This window comes from Micromys minutus (assembly GCF_963924665.1).
Source record: "Micromys minutus genome assembly, chromosome: 20".
In the NCBI taxonomy this organism is placed as follows: domain Eukaryota; kingdom Metazoa; phylum Chordata; class Mammalia; order Rodentia; family Muridae; genus Micromys; species Micromys minutus.
The window spans coordinates 46161199-46171147 of record NC_137955.1 but is presented as its reverse complement, the minus strand read 5'-3'; positions in this window follow the sequence as shown (position 1 = coordinate 46171147).

Genomic DNA, 9949 nt, shown 5'->3' with positions numbered 1-9949 from the left:
TGATGCCAGATAAGGAAATCCTCTGCTGTATATGCAGCTGGAGCCATGGGTCTCTCCATGTGTGCTCTTTGGTTGGTGGTTTATTCCCTGGGAGCTCTGGAGGGTCTGGTTGGTTGATATTGTTTTTCTTCCTATGGGGTTCCAAAACCCTTCAGCTCACAGGAAGCATTCTTAAACTTTTCTTCACTCTTCAACAATTTCCTCTCTCCCATTGCCAGTCTCTCCATTCTGGAGGTGTCCCTATTTAACCTGGCAGTCTTCACATTCCTCCCTTCGTCCCCTTTCCATCACGAGGAAATACCATGGCTGCAGTAAATCTAAATCATTCCTTGAGACATTGTTGCTTTCTATTTTTTCTCCTGCATGCAAACCTTTGTATCGCATACGATCTAAAAACATACCCATGAGATACGGAATGTGACTTGGGCTTAGAAGAGCATTGTGACTGATTAACCCGATGAAAGTGCTCACACACTATTGAGCTGTGGTCCGGCCTTCTTATCAGTAAGACAGAAGCTGCCCTAATAGAACGTGATGTCACTGTTGCACAGTGGCCCTAAGTGGCCATCACTACTGGAGGGGAGATACTAAATGCCAACAGCTGCTTATAAAGAAGCATAGGGTTAAGTGGATAAAAGGGTGATCAATAACTCTGGAAAACTAAGAATGGCACAGTGAAGTGACCAATACAAGAAAGTATTTGAATTATTGATTATGCATGGCACACACATACATTTCCAGACACTGAAAGATTCCAAAAGGAAGGAAGAAAAACAGTAGCCACATGACTCACTGGAGATGGGAGGTTTGAATGGAGACCTCTAATTAGCAAATTCACAAGAAAGATGTCCTTCATCTCTACATCTTGCTGCTGAAGGGACTGTTATGTTACACATGAACAAAATATTTACAACTACTTCCTTAAAAGCTACATATACCTCAAATGGCTTGTTTTAAAAGGCAAGGACAAATGACAAGGAAAATCTCACAAAAATCATTTCTTGTTCCTGTGAATCCATTTATGTATACAGGAGCCCTTAAAAGCAAAGTGGGTGTCTTCTAAGCAATGGGTAACCCAACAAGCTGTCTTGAGACTTCATCTCCTCCATTCCAACACATAATCTCCACTGGGAAAGAGAGAGCTGAAGAGCTTCCATAACTAGGCATCTCTTTATCCCCCACTCCCCAGAGTTCCTTGCCTTCAACTTCCTTCCCCCAGCCTACTCTGGGACACAAGAGGATGATCAGAGTGTAATATACAAAACAGACCTGCCTTATTCTGGCTTCTCTCTGTGTCTGACCAGTGGAATGCACCAGCAGAAGACTTAAGCGCATGCAGGGTACCCATCCTCCACTCACTCTCTGTGGGGAGCCATTATAACATGGCTGCCTCTTGCATCCTGGGACCAATGAGAGATGTAAGAAATGTGAGTAACTGGAGGTATCAGACAGCACTTTAGGAGCTGATACTCATCTTCTCCTCTTCTCCCCACCCCTGTTCCCCTCTTCCCACCTGTCCTCTCGTCTTTTCCTGTCTTCCCTCTTCCCTCTTTCTCAATTCCTCTCCTCCTCCTTGTCCCCTCCCTTGCTGCCTCCTTCCTGTTAATATCCCCACTGCTGACAAACATGGAGTGTTCAGAGTATATTACCATGTTACTTTCTCAAAATTCACCTAGTTTAAGAGTGGAAAGAGAAAGTCAGTTTGCCCCCTATTCTTTGTCACCACCTGGATTTTAAATGTCTTGTCTTGAAAGAGGCCCACATCACTTCCAGTTGAAGTTATTGACCAGAATTAGTTACATACCATCCTTAATTACAAGGAGGGTGAGAGCTTCACCCCTTTCAATGGTCCAGGAGAATCAGACACTGGTGGAGCCTGACAGTCTATCAGAGAGGCCAGCAGTGATGTAACGAGACTCACTTGGTGATTACAGAATAAATCACGCACTTTCATCATTAGAAGCAGCACACAATTCACCCAACTTCCCTTGAGTTATAATTGCCACTAGCTGGAACTCTTCCAAAAGCAGTGATCAGACACAAAATTATCGAATTAACCCCCAAATTGGCAATCAGATTGAGATAGCTGTTTCCTGTGATGTTAAAGAAAATTAACCATTAGCTCTTTAGAAAAACAGGCAAAACGAGTACCAACCTCCTGCTGTATTGACTGTGTCCCCACAGACAAAAGCTGGAGGAAGCTCCCACAGACAACCCACTTGTGGCAGAGGGTCAGAAATATGCTGCTATTGAAAGACCTCCGAAGGGAGACCCTCACTCAAATCTCAGGAGAGGCGCGCACCCAGCGAGGCACCGAGACCAGACTTGCTGCAATCGCATGAGGAAGTTTATTGAAAGTGAAAGAGTGAGATCTCAGGCCAGCATGCTGGGGTCGAGACTCATACACCACGCAGGGGTAGAGGAGTTCGACCCCGGCCTGAACTTGTAACAGGCTTATAAAGGCAAAAATCACAAAGGAGGGGGAGGACAGGGGGAATGAGGAAATTCATAAGGGGAAGAATCATACATTTTTTATCAGTACACCCCCAGGCACACCTAGGGCGTTGGAACATTCCACAGAGGTCATCCGGACCTTCTGTGGTATTTTGGGAACTCAAATCTCAAGAAAGTGGGATTTCCTGGGTGGGATTTCCTGGGAGCGGCAGAGGAAATCCCTAGGGCAAGGAATCAGTGTCCTTTGACAACCTTTTACTCTTCATTATCTTTAAATTCTTTGTCTGCATATTGATTACAAAACCTAGACAGACATCGACATAATCAGTAGTCCTTAATGTCCTGGTACACAGGAGGAACACAGTGCTGCAATCAGGGTTTTGTCTGCCCAGTGATCAGCAGGATGTCCCCAGTCACAGCTCTTACCATGTTCCCTGGCATTGGAACTGAGGCTTCAAAATGAAGGGTTCTGACCTGTGACGTGGAGGCATATATCATAATATCTAATAATATTGGGGAATATAGTTGCATGACTTTTATGGAAAGAATTCACTGTTCTCATCAGAAACATGCACACATACTCATATATACACACATGCCCAGACATACACATGTGCACATGCATACACATGTGTGCACACACATGTGCACACACGTGCATGAAAATTGCTTGTCCTGGAAAATTATGGCACGGGCTTGTAGCATGCCACCTGACTGTTACAGAATTAACACTGGTGTCTCCACAATTTTTCTGGCCCATGTTTCACCCTGTGAGAATATAGTTTACATTCCCAGAAAAATGAGACAGTTTCACCGTAGAGAGACAGTACAATGGGAGCTAAACAGATATTTACATATAACTCCACATCTTCCAACCCCTAATTTTTGATTATATCATTTCAAGGTCGTCATGGAAACATCTGTCATAAATTATCTATTCCGTTGAGTCCTTTATGGGTTTTATCTTTATTTTCCTTTTGTTCCCAGTGACAAAAATGATAAAAAATAAAAAATAAAACAGGGAGAGGGCACTAAACTTCAATTTTCTCTAAGTGAAGGTGTTAAAAATATTTTAAGCCATGCAAAAGCTCTGAACTGAGATCCCAAATGCTCACTGAAATAGATAATTGCTCTTCACAAACCTTTGCCCAAAGAAAAAAGTTTAAATGGCCAGGATCATCTTTTAATGGGCCACATCCTCAGCCTCGAATGTCCCAAAGTACCTAAAGCACCAGCTCTCAGCGTCATTGTCCAGTTGCTTTAATTAAGCACAGGACTAGCTTTGCTGGCATCCTAATTAACTCCGGGACTAATTGTGCACCAGATGCTTGAAAACACACTGCAGATAATCCTAACGAAGTCTGAACTTTCCCGACTTTCGCTTTCCACACAGAAACCAATCAGGGAAAGCTTGGGACATCCAATGTTACAGTCAGTATTTCCCCATGCAAGCAAAAGACAGAGATTAATTTTAACTTAAAATTATGACCTGCTTCTATGGGCATACAGCAGAGGGTAGAAACGGTGGCAGATTTCTGTGGCTAGAGAAGCTTTCCGTTCTTGCATACAGGGAGTGAGACTGACTATCTTTGGACTGGAGTTGATATGTAAAGTCTCACCGAATGTGTCCCTGGTGCTCCCTGTTCTACCAGCCTCAGCAATGGCAGACATAGGCAGGAGGCATGTGCTGGCTGAAGCATAGGTGGTCCTGTAGATAACATTCCATCCCTGCATCCTAACATCTGTAAGCTTGACTCCCCTGCTTTCTCCCCTTCAGTCATCACCTCATTGCTGGTGTTCTTCCCTGCCCCAGCTTTCACATAGCACATGGGGACTGTCCCCTACAAAATCATCTATACAGTCTTGTTTGGCATGGTCCTCCTATAGCTTCCTCAGTTACTGCAAACCAGAAATGGCAGTGCTGTGAGGGAGAACCTAAGTATGGATTCATCAGCAAGGAGGCTCAGCAGGCTGTTCCATGTCAGGTGAGTGGTATGAGCCAGATGTGTCATGACTTAGAACAGCATCAGAGCTGGTTCTTTGTCCTTGTCTTGTCATGTGGTTTTGTTGTTGTTGTTTAATGTCTTTAATTGTTAGTGATGGGTTGTTGGTTTTGAAGTGCTGGGCCTTGAACCCAGAGCATTATTCTTGTTAAGCAAGCAGTCCACCATTGAGCTACAACTCTCATCCCAGCCCCAAAATATTCTGGTATAACTTCTTACTCTATGAGTAACTGAGTACTTTCTGATAGCCTTTGGTTTACTTGTATGCTGCAATCAGAAGATTTTTCAGAAATGACCATTTCCAAACTCACAGTGTCACTGACAACTGTTGTTTAACCCCTAAAGAAACATATTGCATCTATTCAAAGGACGAGCAGATGTTGGCCATCTCAGTGGGGAAGCAGTTCTGATGACTATGCAGATCAGTCTCCAAACATACTCCTAAGGAAACACTTGTAATTCTAGTAATATATGCAAGAAACCAGTTGTATGTCTGCCAAACAAAACCTACTTGCACTTCTGTAAGCCATTGCTCTGTTTACCAGTTTTCTAAAACCCACATGGTCGTAAGGTACTCCAGTCAATGACAAGCTGAGTGGTAGAGCTCTTTAAGAGGAGATAACCCCAGAGGGTCTGTTAAGCACACACCCGTATTCTACCAAAAAGACACATATAATTTTTTTCCTATTCCCAAGTTTTCAATTTTGTTCCCAATAAGCTTACCTTGGGGGACCATCAATAGCATCCCTGAAGGAATGTTGGTAACAGAGCTTCCTTTCTCACTAGGTTTGCCCTGCTGATGTCTATGTGGCTAGAGTGTTAATCAACCACCTATTTGCTTTGTAAATTGGGAATGATGTAGTCCTGAGCTACTGATAAGGTCATAGAATAACTTCTGTGTGGAAGTTTTCCTAAGGAAACTGAATTTCATTTGTAAAGCTTCTATTATTTGCTCACTGGAGGACAAAAAACGCCAAGCAACAAGAAACAATTTCCACCAGAAAGGTAGACTCCATGCTTCTCCGCCAAGTCCCTTATACCTACAAAGTTTCTTGTCCTGTAAGATGTGGCCTTCACTGTCTGCAAGACTGAGATGTGAAGGCAGGTTCTCTGAAGAAAGAATCCTTTTTCTCTGCAGCACCTTGTCATCCCTGGTCAGATAAAAGCTTTTATCAAATGGTAACACTCCCATATGGTCTTGGTTGCACAGTTCAAATGTATTTTGATAAAAGATAGACATGTTCTGGGAGAGGTGGATCAGTATGTAAGAGCATGCAGTGTTCCTCTTGAGGACAGAAGTTCACTTCTCAGCATTCACATTGGGCAATTCACAGTCACAACCATAACTGCTCCAGAGGAACATATATTCTATTCTGGTCTCCACAGGCACCTGCATTCACACACACAAATAAACACACATACACATATTTTTTTTCAAAAATCCATCTTAAAATTTAAAAAGACAGATATATCTATATCAATGCATTTAATTAACTATACTTCCACAAAAAAGTAAAGAGACATTATTGACTGGCAAATTTAGGGAACCAATGAAAATTAGTTATCATTTTGAATATTTAATGTCCCTTTACAAAAGCAGGGTCTAGTTAATAGAATGTTAGAGAAAACTCATACATAAATAGAAGGGATCAAGGACTTCATTTGGGAACACTAGAAGGTCAAATCACCTCCCACAGCTCCCTCCCTGAGATTTAAGGCTAAAGGCTAAGCTTCTGTCATGTTGGAGATGCCAAAGCCCTCTGAGAAACATCAGCATAAAACAAAGATTATCCATTGCTAACACAGATTTAATACTGTAGTCAATGTATCATCATCATCGATAATGTTGTAACCCAGAAGTACAAATCCCTGTCAGGATGCATTGTCTCTCCTTCATGTTCTAAGGGTCTCATCAATGCTTCCTTTGAGGGTAAGGCAAGCTCCAGGGTCTTCTATGCGGCATATGTTCTTTGAAATATTTATATTCATAACATTGTAGCTCAGCAAACTCAAGAGAGGGTGAAACATCTTTTCTAACCCTGAGCGCTTGCAATTCCATTGAGCTAATCCAAGAAAATATACAGCTTATTAAACAATTACTCAGAGTGATTGCATTTTTATAAAGTTAAACTAACTCCTTTCTTTGTTCTGGGGCCTTTGGGAAGTCTCAGAAATAGATGTAGATATCTGGCATTCCTTTTTTGAATACTCCATCAAACCTTAACACTAAAAATCGAGACTTGTCAGGAGATGTTGCCCAGGTGAGCCTTGTTGGACCGTAGCCCTGGATAAGAACCGCAAGCCAGTGTGTGCACTAGACTGAGAAGAAAATACTTTGAAGAGCAGGTGAAAGGCATCACACTAGTAAGAGTCATAACATTCTCACAGGTAAGAAAAAGTGGTGACTTGTTCTTTTTTCTAGCAACTAACAACATAATAAAAATCAATCAGGAAGCACAGAAAATTCTTCCAGTGAGCACAGATTCTCGATACCTTGACAGTTTCATATAAAGGAATGAGGCATCCTTCTTCTTCTAAAATAAGGCCCAAGTCACTAAACCAAGGGAAAACCCCATCAAAATGAACATAGAATTGAAGATTTATCTTCATTTCCTTTTATACATAATGTGTCTTCATTTCAGTTTTAACAAAATTCTGGCCTAAACTCTATAGGACGTGAAGAAGTTTGGACTAACTATTCACTCTGTGGACTTATTTGGGGGCACTTTAAGAATGTTAGTTTATTTGTGCATATTCATCCTTGTACATGGCCAGATCAGAGCTCCCTTAATTAAAGAGAGTAAAAACCTAAACTATCAGCATCCTCTGGAGTGGTGATATCATGCTGACTTAGTGAGAACTCTTGGCTTTTCCCAGCTCTGTGCACACAGGGACTTGAAGCCACAAAGGGGCTTTGACTTCAGAATTGAATGTTAGCCCCTGGGTAAAGGTAAACAGGGATACACCAGATCTCTGGTCCATTCTTCAAGAAACTTTCCTCTTTTCCATAAATTCCAAAGTAACCAGAGCTCAAAATGACCAGAGCTCAAAATGACCAGAGCTCAAAATATTCGAAGAGCAAAGACTATGGGAGCACACTGCTGCCTCTCACACAGTGGAGGATGGATCTCTTATCGGCTCTCCACAGCACCAACCAACCATCCTCAGAGAACCTACCCCCCAGTAATTGTTGCCTGCGTGTGCATATAAAATAGCCTCTGCATGAGCGATAAGAATAGAGTAGTAGGCCAGTGCTGAAAAGACAAATGGCACAAGTTTTCTCTCATTTGTGGTTCCTAGATTTTACTAAATTCCTAAAGTCAGGAAAAGGGGTGCAATATCAAAAAGTGCCAACAACATCAAGATTTTATAGTCACCTGGAACTCAGAGCAAGAAAACGCATACCCATGCTGATTCAGCCCATGAGGCCTGCTTGTCCAGTAACAGTTTGTCACATAAATCTTGATGCCTCGGTGGGATCTCCAAACTATATAGAGTAATTTTCAAAAGCCTTCATGAATTTCACATATATTAAACAGACATGAAAGATTTTATTTTCTTCATTTATTCGTGCTGTAATCAATATTCGAAGAGTGCATGCTGGAGCCACAGGGCTGACTGGAGAGATCAGGTATGTGTATTAGAAAGGAAGATGTCAAAGCAGATGGGGGTGATACAGTCTTTGACCTACTGATGAGACAGCCAATCTGTCACGACCTCTTTATGACATCTAAATAATTATGAATGCTCACTACTTAAAATTCGACTCTTGGAATTGTCGAAATAAATTGCAGTTTTATTTGCATAACTACTGATATCAGTTTATTGTAAAAGCGAGTTATTGTTTTTATTATAGGTTATAGTTATGAACTGTTTCTCTACTGGCCACCTCCATCCTACACATCCCGAAGACCTAGCACGGCATTAATCAAAACTAGGACAGGGCAAGGCTGGCTGAGTCTTTACAACTCTATGTTCAGTAGTTTACTGCTCAGGAAAGGCCAACAGACCTCTCCTGGACAATGAGCCACAGCACACTTTACCCTCCCCTGAGGCTCTCAAACATTAATAAATGTCTGGCTCTCTGTAGGCAGGACCCAGAACTCTGCATTTACAGCAGTCTCAGCACTGTTCTTGTACAAATCCAGATTTGAAAATCAGTATTCTGTGGATTTTATCTTCCTTGGGCAAAAACAAAAGCAAAGCGAACAAATAGAAAACACCTACAACTGTTATGTGACTGCAGCGTGTACTACGTTTTGGTTGTTTTATTTTTGTTTTCTTCTGGTTAGCAAGTCATTACCAACTGCATTTATAGTGATGAGACAACATTTAAACTCACCCGAACGGGTGCTAGAAAAGGAGGAAATAGTCCCTGTTTTGAGCAGTTCACTGTGGTACATGGATGGCTATACTGTGTATAAGATTTAGAACATGTGTTGTGTTACCAAGGAGCAGTGGCAATCATTGTGTGGTACCCAAACCCTTTTGCTTCCTCTCTCTCTCTCTCTCTCTCTCTCTCTCTCTCTCTCTCTCTCTCTCTCTCTCTCTCTCTCTCTCTCTCTCTCTCTCTCTGTCTCCCTGCTCCCTTTCCTGGCCCTTCCCTTCTTCCTTCCCTCCTTTCTTCCCTCTCTCCCTTCTTCTCTCCCTCCCTTCTTCCCTGCCCCTCCCTATTTTCTCTCCCTTCCTCTTTCTCTCCTTCATTCATCTCTTTCTTTTCTTCTCTCACTGTCCTTTTTAAGGTGGAGGGTTATCTCCTCCCACTTTGAAGCACAGCATCACCCAAGCTAACTGGAAGCTTTTCATCTTCCTGCTTTCTCTCTGCCTTCAGTGTGCACCACCACACCTGGCCCATTTCTCTTATTAGTGATTTAGAAAAAGAAAATGGAAAAGAAACAAAATCTGATTATTTGGAAGAAGAAAAAAAAAACAGTAAGCTGCAAAACCTTCTCTCCGTGCTACCTATTGTAGAAGAAGGATGCTAAAGAAAAGCTCATTTTGCTCTCATAGAACACCAGGGTTCAATTCCCAGCTCCATGGCACACAGCTCACAACTCCAGCTCCAGGGGACATGATGCCCTCCTGTGGTCCATTCAGGCACCCACATGGATTTGTGCATAGACATGCACATTCACATAAATGAAGTCAGTACATCTTTAAACATAAGAATGAAAAATTAGAAGACACAAATGAAAGAAGCCATCTCTACTAATTGCCTGGACACAAAGGGGCTGATAAACAACACAATGATAAACCACAGATTTGATAACTCGGTTGTAATGGAACTTTACAAACAAAAAACAACAACAACAAAAAACCTCCCAAACTAACACAAATCACTATGACTTGTTACTTCTTCTTTTCTGCGTTCTAGAGAGGAAAGTAGAAGATCACCAAAGCTATAAAAGGAAAAATGGAGTAGCAGAGAGAGGGGCGCTAATTTAGGATTAATACAGAGGAAAAGAGGGTGAGAGGAATAAAAAACATGAAAG